The 9,854-nt window shown below is 44.6% G+C and overlaps 1 long non-coding RNA gene across 1 annotated transcript in view; it reads right to left on the reverse strand.

The window, feature by feature from the left end:
- LOC135371482 (uncharacterized) overlaps window positions 1–9,515 on the reverse strand; it is a 49,611-nt gene extending 40,096 nt beyond the window's left edge. Inside the window, exon 1 of the long non-coding RNA XR_010415627.1 lies at window positions 9,439–9,515. This is a non-coding gene — a long non-coding RNA (uncharacterized LOC135371482). The remainder of the gene's footprint in view (window positions 1–9,438) is intronic.
- Between the last annotated feature and the right edge of the window lie 339 nt (window positions 9,516–9,854).

The raw sequence follows: 9,854 nt of genomic DNA on the forward strand, positions 1-9,854 counted from the left end.
AGGATGAGTGAGAGAGAGTGGCTGGTTTGTCCCTTCAGATGACGCACCCTGGAAGTCGCTGAGAAGGCGTGTTAGCTTAGCTCAATTGGTAGAGCCCTGGACCGGCAATCCAGAAGATGTGGGTTCGACTCCTACAGCTGGCTAACCTTTTCAGTTGACTTTCATCTTTCATCGTTAATTTCTTAGGCAAAATTGAGGCTTTGTATGTATTTGTCCCTTCTATGTTGCCTCAGTCTATGCCTATGCCTCAGCCTATGTCTATCCAGCCTCAGAACATCAGTTCTCTCATTCCAAACCAATAATAATTAAGAGTAGATTCACACGCAAGGTGAGCCAGCCTATTTGTACGTCGACATGCTACGTGTGCTGCAAGGTAGGACTGGGAAACTAAGTAGTGTGTACACCATTACAAGTCTGAAAAACAGGAGCCCAATTGCAGAAAGCATTCCACACCCTAAGAATTAAGGTTTATTCACTCATGCAGCAGTCCCATTTTCCCCATACAGCAATGCCTGGTAGAAAGCACATTCTGAAAACCCGCAACACCTAGGCTGTAAAATTAAACCTCACGACCTTTCAAGACTTATATTACTGAGGTGTAATCATTCCACTGGTAGAAATTTCTATGTAAAGTTAAATTTGTGACACTGTAAACTATGATTCCGTGATACCTTTTACATGATTGTCTGTTCTAATGCAATAGACACCTCAACAGATTTGAGGCCTCTGTTTGTTTGTTGTTTTTTATGAGACAAGGGCAACTATCATGCATTTGCGACTGTGTGTGTTTCTCCATTTGGGAGCCTGACATCATCACATGTCAACGTCTTTGTCTTTGCTGCGAATTCAGAACCCATAACCTATTCAATATAAGAAAAAAAAACACTGACAGAGTTGAATTTTAGCACTATTCAAAGCTCTGTTTCTCCCGATAGGATTTGTACTCATTGATGGCCCAGCAAAATTTTAAGTACAGTACCTCTGAAAAAGCAACCCCTGACTGGAACTCTAAATGTCGAAAGTAACTGAAGGTACCTGAGATTAAGACATTGTTGACTATTGAAGTCAGTACTTCCACCAGAAGAAATCACAGCCTCTTTTAGACAGATATGAATATGGGAAAGTGTCGATGAAGTGAATGAATTTCACGACTGTGTAAGTTCTAAAGGAGCAGAAACTGTAAAGAAGTTAATTAAGCCTCGTTGTGTTACTCTCTATCCTCTGTATTTTGTCCATTCCTCTAACTCAAATGATCAAATGATCACTGGCTAGCTTGCACATTTCTTATTGTTCCTTCTTTTATAGGCGGCATGTACCATGTTTTGAAATGTTGATACACTGTCATTAAGTTCTTTCTCAGCTACACACACTGTTCTAAACATTGGAGTGTCAGTAGATGCTTTCTGTAATGGAGCTGAATAAGTTAAAGCTATGCTTACAAGTAATAGACCAAAACCTCAACACAGTCTACAAGATTGCAATTGCGCAATCACATTCACACGACGTTGACGCGATAGTTAAGAACAAGAGGCGCCAAGTTTCCTCGTGTCACAGCAAATAAAAGGAATAGCTGACTTGTGCAGCTGCACCGCGAAGTAACACGTTTTATGCACTCTGTTGTACCTCCAAAGCCGTGGTATGAGGCCCGCGTACACTGTTATTCTCGTGGAGTGAAAAAGGTAGATTTCCCATTTCTCCTCTCTTCACGTGAGATTTACACCTCACAAAAGGAGAAAAGATGGTCATCTACTCCTTCATTTGAGAGGAAGGTGCATAAGTGGTGTACGAACCTCGGGGAGAAGCGGTAACGCGTGCATCTTACTCCTTCTTACACAGGTCCCCCAAGGTCGCCATTTTCCCATGTATTTGTTCCTATCCCGATGCGTGCAATGCCGGAGGCCGCCCTTAGATACCCCATTGTTACCAGATGTTGGCTTGCGTGGATTGTAGCGCGCTAAAGATCCAGTTCAAGCACAATCCAAGCCAGGCCAAGTCACCGAAGGAGAAATGGACGACTGCAGCGCCTGCGGCGACTGGTACGACAGGCACGCTATGTGATGCACGCAGCCGTGCACTAGATCCTTCCGACCGCTCAACACGTTTAAAAACGGGACCAAAAAGTGAAACACGACAGAGAAAGTTGTTATACGCGTCGTATTTGGACATATAAAGACTAGATTCATTCGCAGAAACAACAGAAACATTTTGCCGCTAAACTTAGCGGGCTGAAGTGATCCGGAACGGCAACAGCGGGGTATCTAGTGGCGGCCTTCTTCGTTGCACGCTTTTCCGAGGTGAGTTTGGGGGACCTGTTCTTACACCTGCTCTCCTCGATCGCTCCGCCGTCGTGCAGTTTCATCCGCGCATGCAGTGCACATAGTTCCCACTATTTTTTTAACGGTTCACCCATTAAATCTCAAATATACATTTGCATGATAATATAAATTAAGGGGAATTCTGTCTCGTTAGTCGTCAGTCGTCACCAACACAAGGAAATTATTTGTGGAGGTGTTTGATTCTGCCGCACTCTTGTATCCTTGCGTGACCTTTCACGTCGGCCTGGAGTGTGGCGAACGCATGTTTGTGTTCGCAAAGGTTTTACTGTGGCTGAGAACGTTGAAGATCGTATGTGTGAAGCTTAGAGCTATCAAGGAATGGATACTTTTCGGAAGGATTCTTCGGACTGAATGCATTCGGTAGTAGGTCCACACACGGCCGTGAGAGACATTCTTGAATACGTCGAGGTTTAACAAAATCGTTTCAATTCACAACATTTGTTCGATGGAGTCAATTCAGCGAATTATTTATTATTTTCAGGTTGCATACCAGCTTGATTTGTAATGAGGCGTGTCACTGTGATGAGACAGGTGAGGTCATGTTACTTTACAGTTCCTTACATTTTGTTTGTAGTGAGTCGCTTACGCCGCATACGCCTATTTCTTTTGCAGTTTTATCGTGCAGATTGGCCTCTAGACGTTCGAACGCTGGAAAAGACATGCTTTCAACGAAATTGTGCACAGAGGCGTCGGGTGTGTCAGAATTTGCAGCGTTTCTGTAGGTACTGTGACTTTCCCGATTTGCATTTCTTTTCACTGTGTGTGACGGTCGATACTGGACGCTTCAACTAATGGTCAAGCCGGTTTGGATTCGAATTTGGGCGTATGTACTGTTTCACTCTTTGTACCTGTTTCGTGTCTCTATGGCTAATAAATGTGTGTAACAGTTCACATTCGTTGTTCCGTGGTGCCAAACTGACGTGTTCCACTTGTCTCGTTCGGTATTTCGTACTTCACTCCTCATCTGGTATATCATGTGGGCTACATAACTCCATCAGACGAGTATAACTACTACAGTCCAGAAGGAGTACATGCTTACTCCCTCTAGAAATGGTAAAGCAGGTCCTATGGAGGGGTTCGCTATGAGACAAGCAGTTTACTCCTCTTCTGGAGTTAATGTCTACCTTCTTGGACAACATTGATAGTACCCCCATGGCTAATACGACCCGCGGACACCAATGACCTCGGCACCCCTTGGGAACATGAGCTACAGCCTTGGACAACATGCCATTCCCTTGCGCTGACGATGCTATGCAATCTGACCCACACGGGAAACTGCGCACTCTTGGAGTTAAGGGGCTCAAGTTTTCGCCGATACAAATTAGAAGAATATGACAAAAATAACGAGGATATAAGCTAATAATAAGATGCCGTTTCGCATGACGCCTTGAAGAGATAATTAGGCAGCCCTCCGGAAGAAATGTTTTCTCAAAGATATCAGAGCACATCGTCGAACCTTTCTTAGATGTTGTGTAAGAAGGAGAAAGTTGATTCGCTGAAATGACGGGGATTTTCTTACTCCGCTTCGACGTCATGATAGCGTATTTCGTCTTCCAGATGCGCTATTTTGTTGAAAACGCTTGGATCTTAATTGCAATAGCTGCTGCAGCTACCGATCTGAGATTTTTTTCCTTTGAAGTATACATCTGATGTCAGAGCGATATTCATAAAAATTTAACTCGTAATCGCCGAGAAAAAATACCAAGATACAGAAAGAAAAACGCATTTTTGACCTTTTCCGCAAACACATACCGCTGTAACTGAACATACTTTAGTTTTGATGGCTATTCAGGATTGACCTTACTCTACAAGGCCTACATGACCTCACTCCTCAGGAACCTAGCTACACTGTATCGCTCTACAATCCCCCAAGGTGTCGCAGCTGCCTTGCACGGGGAGTGGAGGTTTCTGCAAGGGCGATGCGCACTCTGAAGGTACCTAGCGCTCAAGCGCCATCGACTTGGAGCAGAAACATTTCGTGGAATGTCATTGTGTGTGCCAACGGACATGTAAGATTGTTTTTTCTTTTTTTTTTTCAGAAAAACCTCTAATGATGGGGGAGTAATGTCATTGGATCGTTTCACATAGAATGAACCCATCCATTAGCGATTTTGAGCTCACCCTTCATTTGTATTTTTGTCATTTCTGGAGTTGCTCTCTTTTCAGTTGCGCGGACAAACAATGACAACAACATTATCTGGAGATGATAAATGGGGAATTTCATCGTCAGGGGCAGTACTCTGCCCTATTGCTCGTGGTAATAAGGCAATGAATTAATGAGCTCCATCACAATAAGGATCTAAGTCCTATGGTGTCCAAAATAGGTGATAAGAGCTTTGACGGGCTTTGAGTCTATTGATCAAAAGAGCTTTGGGCTTTGGTGGGCTGGATTTGGCCAGAGACCAATCAATTTTGAAAGAAAGGGGGCAAGAGTGCAGCTGATTAAGCGACCTGGAGATTGCGGTTCGGGAAGGCTGGTATCGTTGGCGTGGACTGCCAGCCGAAACCGGTAGCAAAAAGTGAAATTGAACACGGCAGTCATGTAACTAGATGAATTATAGAGTTCCCAATCTCACTTAGCTGGTTATGAGAACCGGGGCTTTGAGATGTCGGAGGGACCTATCGCCTCCACGATGTACTGTTACCATTACACCTCACACTCTCGACACACCCTAAATGTCGTTGTTTGAAAATGCCATTGATGAGTGCCATAAACATGCACAAAGCGAAACAACTCTCCCGTTCTTGACGAGGGCAATATAGGGCAATAAAACTGAAAACAATTTCAAACAACTAAAGGGTGTTCCAGGGGTTCCAGTAACCGAGTGCCCATCAATAAAAGCCATGCACTGATAATTTGTTGACGGGGTTCGCTTCCATTTGTGCATCGTATGGCGGATTACGAACCCCTGCGACGAGGAAGAGTGGCTCTCATGACTCAAGTCCACTGTATTCACGAAACGAGACGCAAAGGCACTCCGTGAACTCTGGTGTACTCCGTACTTTTATTCAGGGGAGACAATCGGGCTTGTTTTTCTACTGCATATACTACAGGGTGTCTTTTTTTTCTTCGATACAGAATTTTCATGGAAAAACTATAAGGGCTATAGACATCATCTTTTCACTTCTATCATCTCTGGGCCGGCGGACTTTCTTGGCCATCTGTTGCTCAGCCGTCGAATAAATAATTACGTAAAAATCGCCAATTAACTTTTTAATTATAAAAGCTACGAACGTGTCCAATAAACAACATCTGTTCCTTTTGGTCACTTGATATTGTAGCCGTTTTCAGAACAAAAATCCGTTCCCTAGATTGTCCCCAAAAAAATTCGTGAAGGAAAACCTTTTTTTTTTTTTGTTCATTGCCTATCTTCGGAGACCCGTCTTACCTGCATCCCCAATGTGAGAGGGTGAAAGAGCACACTGTCGGCTCTTACCGGAATATAGCATGACAGCTGCATGTTACGTAATACTTCGGTGCCATTTGGTTGTATATTACGTAATATTTCAGAGTCATTCGAAAATCTTTCTAAACTTTGCGATTCCCTATGTTTTGCCACTACTCACGATATTTCGAATGGCCCAAAACCCGTGCCCTATCTGCACGTCTAATGGCGAATTCGCTTGGTCATTTCCTTGCAGATTTCTTAGCAAACTGCCGTGTTCGCGTGGCGCTTTCATAGCGCTAGGAGTCTGCCTGCTAGCACTTTTCTCCTGATATGGCCGGGCAGCGCGTTGGCCAGCTGTATTGGATGTCGTCACATCCGCACTGCAAGAGTCCGTATTGGTAGCTGACGACGCAACCTGAGCACGAGCGACCGCAATGCCCATACCTGATCGAAGCACCTAACCCCCTAGGTTCCCGGCACTTATCTTCGGACGGCAAAGATCACGTGATCTAGCGCGGGCGTGAGACTATAATTTTCGAGCGCTGGGCCATGTTCCCACGAAATGACCTCTCGAAATCGCTGTAACCTACTCCGCTGCTTTCAGGTTGCTTCGTGTTATGTAATGAGTAGATATTCGGGAAAGAGTCCACGCGGCAAGTAGTCATCGAGTTCAAACTGTGCTTTATAAAGATAAGGTTTTCAAAGTATTGCAGCCTGTGAGTGCCGTTCTCGAAGGCAACGAAGGCCACAACGAAGTGCTGTCTCCACATGGCGTAGATGAGATAGGTAGCAAGCTAATTCGCCGGATCAACATCCAGCGACATAGCGCACATTTTCCTATAAAAATGCATAGGTGTGCGTAGCCTCTACAATGCACAAACCACATGCACGGCGGAGTTCGCGGGAAAGAAGTTCCGAATAAGATAATCGAATTTAAAAAAACAGACGCCCTTATCGAAATTATCGCAGAAACTCACGTCCACACGCATTCTCTTCGGCACAGGGTACAGGTTACAGATCTACAGTACAGTTTCTCCAGGGTTTTGGCCTAGTGTTTGGGGGTCAATGCAAACTGATCACAAGTGGTAAGGTCCAAAACAACATAACGCCTAGATTGACACGGGAGTACACTAACCCCCTTCCAAAATATTACCAGTATCGCTGCTGATGCAACGAGGAGTAATACGATAGCAATCATTGGCTTCTTATCAAACACGGATATAATTTTAAATTGCGGGTAATGGTTTGCACATAAGTGTCAAATGTAGGTGGACAACTGCAACGAATTATGAATATCATGTAATGATAGAGAAGATAACGCTCTGTTGGGTTTGGTGTGAAGAAAAGCTATTTTGGTAGCAGCACGACCACCCTAAGGAGCCCACATAACCATCTCGCAACGAGTTGCCGGTTGTGAAAGTGAAGAAACGCGAGCCCGAAATTTGTACCTCAATGAGTTTGAAGGTCTCAAAACGAGGGAACAGTCAACCGTCCGCCTGCATATCCTATTAGTGTGCCATAAACGAGATTACCACATGGGACCGGTGAGGCCATGTCACTACTCATCCTTTTGTTTGTTTGTTTTTTTCCTTACAGCGACCAGGAGGACCTGTGCTCGTACCTGAGCAATATTATTGCATATATTGCTGGTATACTTTACAGAATAAGTTTCAGCGTGTCAGGTTCACAATCGACCTCAAACGCGACCTCAAAGTCGATTGTCGGGCATAACGGCTAGCGAACACGTGAATGATGCCGTGTATTTCGATGCTAATTGATTTTAACGATCTGAAAGATTCACTCGTGGGATGACTACTGATATAACAGGATCTACTGCAACGCGTAGACAACGGCCACCATGATAGGAAGTCCGAGAACGACTGTGTGTTCTATGTCAGCAAACCCGAGGAAGCATGACGTCGCTCTCCCGGCTTGGGAGTCTAGATTGCGAGGTCACCTAACATTATGTGATATACCGCGCGCATGAGCTTTGGACATACTCGTCGTCATGGACAAGAAAAGAGAATAAAGTGGGGAATGATGAGGGAAGGTGGTGGATGCGTAATTGCTACGATACCACACGTTCGAATGGCTGCAGCTGCCACGTGATAAACTCACCAAGCAGACATTTACGGTCTGATGCTTTACTACGTACAGTTAGCCGCCAGCAAGCTGTATACGGGGCAAGGGGAACAGATAAATATGCAGCAAAACCTCCCGAAATATGCATGAACCTATGCACCGAAAATATTCGTAATATGCGGAAAAAGCCCTCAATACATGCGCTCTTTTTTCATTGTTCTTTGTGCGAAGCAATATACCAAATGTATGTTTAAAAGAATGAGGGATTTATTAGGGATAACACGGTAAGATAAGACCGCCTTAGTTCTGGAGCACACAACAAAGAATACTAGCGCCACTGACATAAATCCTGGAGCAAAAGACTTTGCGTTCGTGATTTATAAAATAACGCAGGCTAACTGGTAGACGACACTCATGACGGAACATGCCTGAACATGGGCAACATGAAAGACACGAACATTCAGGTATCTTTGTCCTTTCTGCGTTGTCCATGCTCAAGCATATTTCCTCATCGCTTTGCGTTCGCGACTGCGTCACGCCAAAGTAAATACGAATGCCGCTTGTCTTCGTAACGGTAATCTGGCGAAGCTGATGAACGGCCCATTGAGCATGCCACGGTACATGATCAGCACTGCACCTCACCCCACCGAAACATGAAAAATATTCCATTCCGACCAGAATTTTCGCGAAAGACGAAACAACGCCCTCCCGAAACCAGTAAAACTAACCATGAAGAAACAAGTGACCTCTCGCACCTGAAAAAAACATGTTAAAGTCTGCACTCCATGCACTTTCATGGGAAATATATTATAACGTGTAAAGGAATCTTTCACGATAGAACCCTTCTGATCTGTCTCAAGCCAAGACCAAAAGTGTTGTTTGTCGTCCTGATACGAAACTGTAATAACAGAAAAGCACGCATATACATGAATATCCGCTCTAGTCATAACCTTGTCCGCGCCTACGGTTCCCGTGGCACCACCTATCGTCCGAGCTGAGTTTTCGGCGCAGCGACAGATGATTTTTTCAGGAGTGAGCCCAGTACTGCTACCACATAAGAAGCCAGCACATTACCTCAGGGGTTAGGAAAACGTAAAGTTCATGAAAATATCATCTAGTCTGGAGCACGAGATTGGCCAAAATAAAGGTCTTCGGACATGCGCGGAAAACCCGGTTCCGCTTCCGAGATAGGAAGTTGTACGACGCAGAGAATTATCAACCCATATATTTTCAATACTAGCCAACCGCTGCAACGTAGTCTTATCCGATATAGGGTGCTCTCTCATCTACTCAGGTATCATTCTTGAGGGGGGAGAAACAACTTTATTGTGAGATGATGAACGGGCAGTTTCTTCGCCAGGGGTGATACTCTACCACATTGCTGCTGGTGATGCGGAAAATGAAATGATGAGCCCGTTCACAATAACGATCGAAGTCCTATGGTATCCAGAAAGGTCAAGGGGATTTACAGAAAGGAAAGGGGATTTGCTGTATACAATATACCAATACCGTGATCAATGGATACAATGTCCTCAACTTCTTATTGTCAAACGTCAAATACCTCTGCGGTATACGCGTCAGTTACAAAGATTCCTTGCAGGCAAATAACAGCGCATATTACAGCGTCTTACCCATTCTGGGGTCCACATCACAGACTCCGCATAGCCCGGAGGCTATTCCCAGGAAAAGAAGAATAGAAGCGCGACATAATACGTCCATCGTTCCTGCTGAACACGATAATACTGTCCTTGTAAAGCGTGCTTGCAATAGAAGGGACCAACGGTGCTGAACTAGATAAATCTGCAGCGGTAGACACAGCTGCTTTAAGTCGCGTTGTTACACAGCGGGGACTACGGTAGAACCATTAATATGTTCGGGAAAGTATGTACACAGCATAGAAGTGTCGCGGGAAATCCTACGCGGCTATCAGAAGGAGGATGAGAGAACGCAAACAATTTGAGTGGAGAGCATCCTTTCGTAGGATCCTTTAGGGTAGGGAATCTTTCTATGGCTGTGCGAATATTCGATTCGGTATTTTGAATATAAA

The sequence above is a fragment of the Ornithodoros turicata genome, unplaced genomic scaffold (genome assembly GCF_037126465.1).
Source record: "Ornithodoros turicata isolate Travis unplaced genomic scaffold, ASM3712646v1 Chromosome11, whole genome shotgun sequence".
NCBI classification, from domain to species: Eukaryota; Metazoa; Arthropoda; class Arachnida; order Ixodida; family Argasidae; genus Ornithodoros; species Ornithodoros turicata.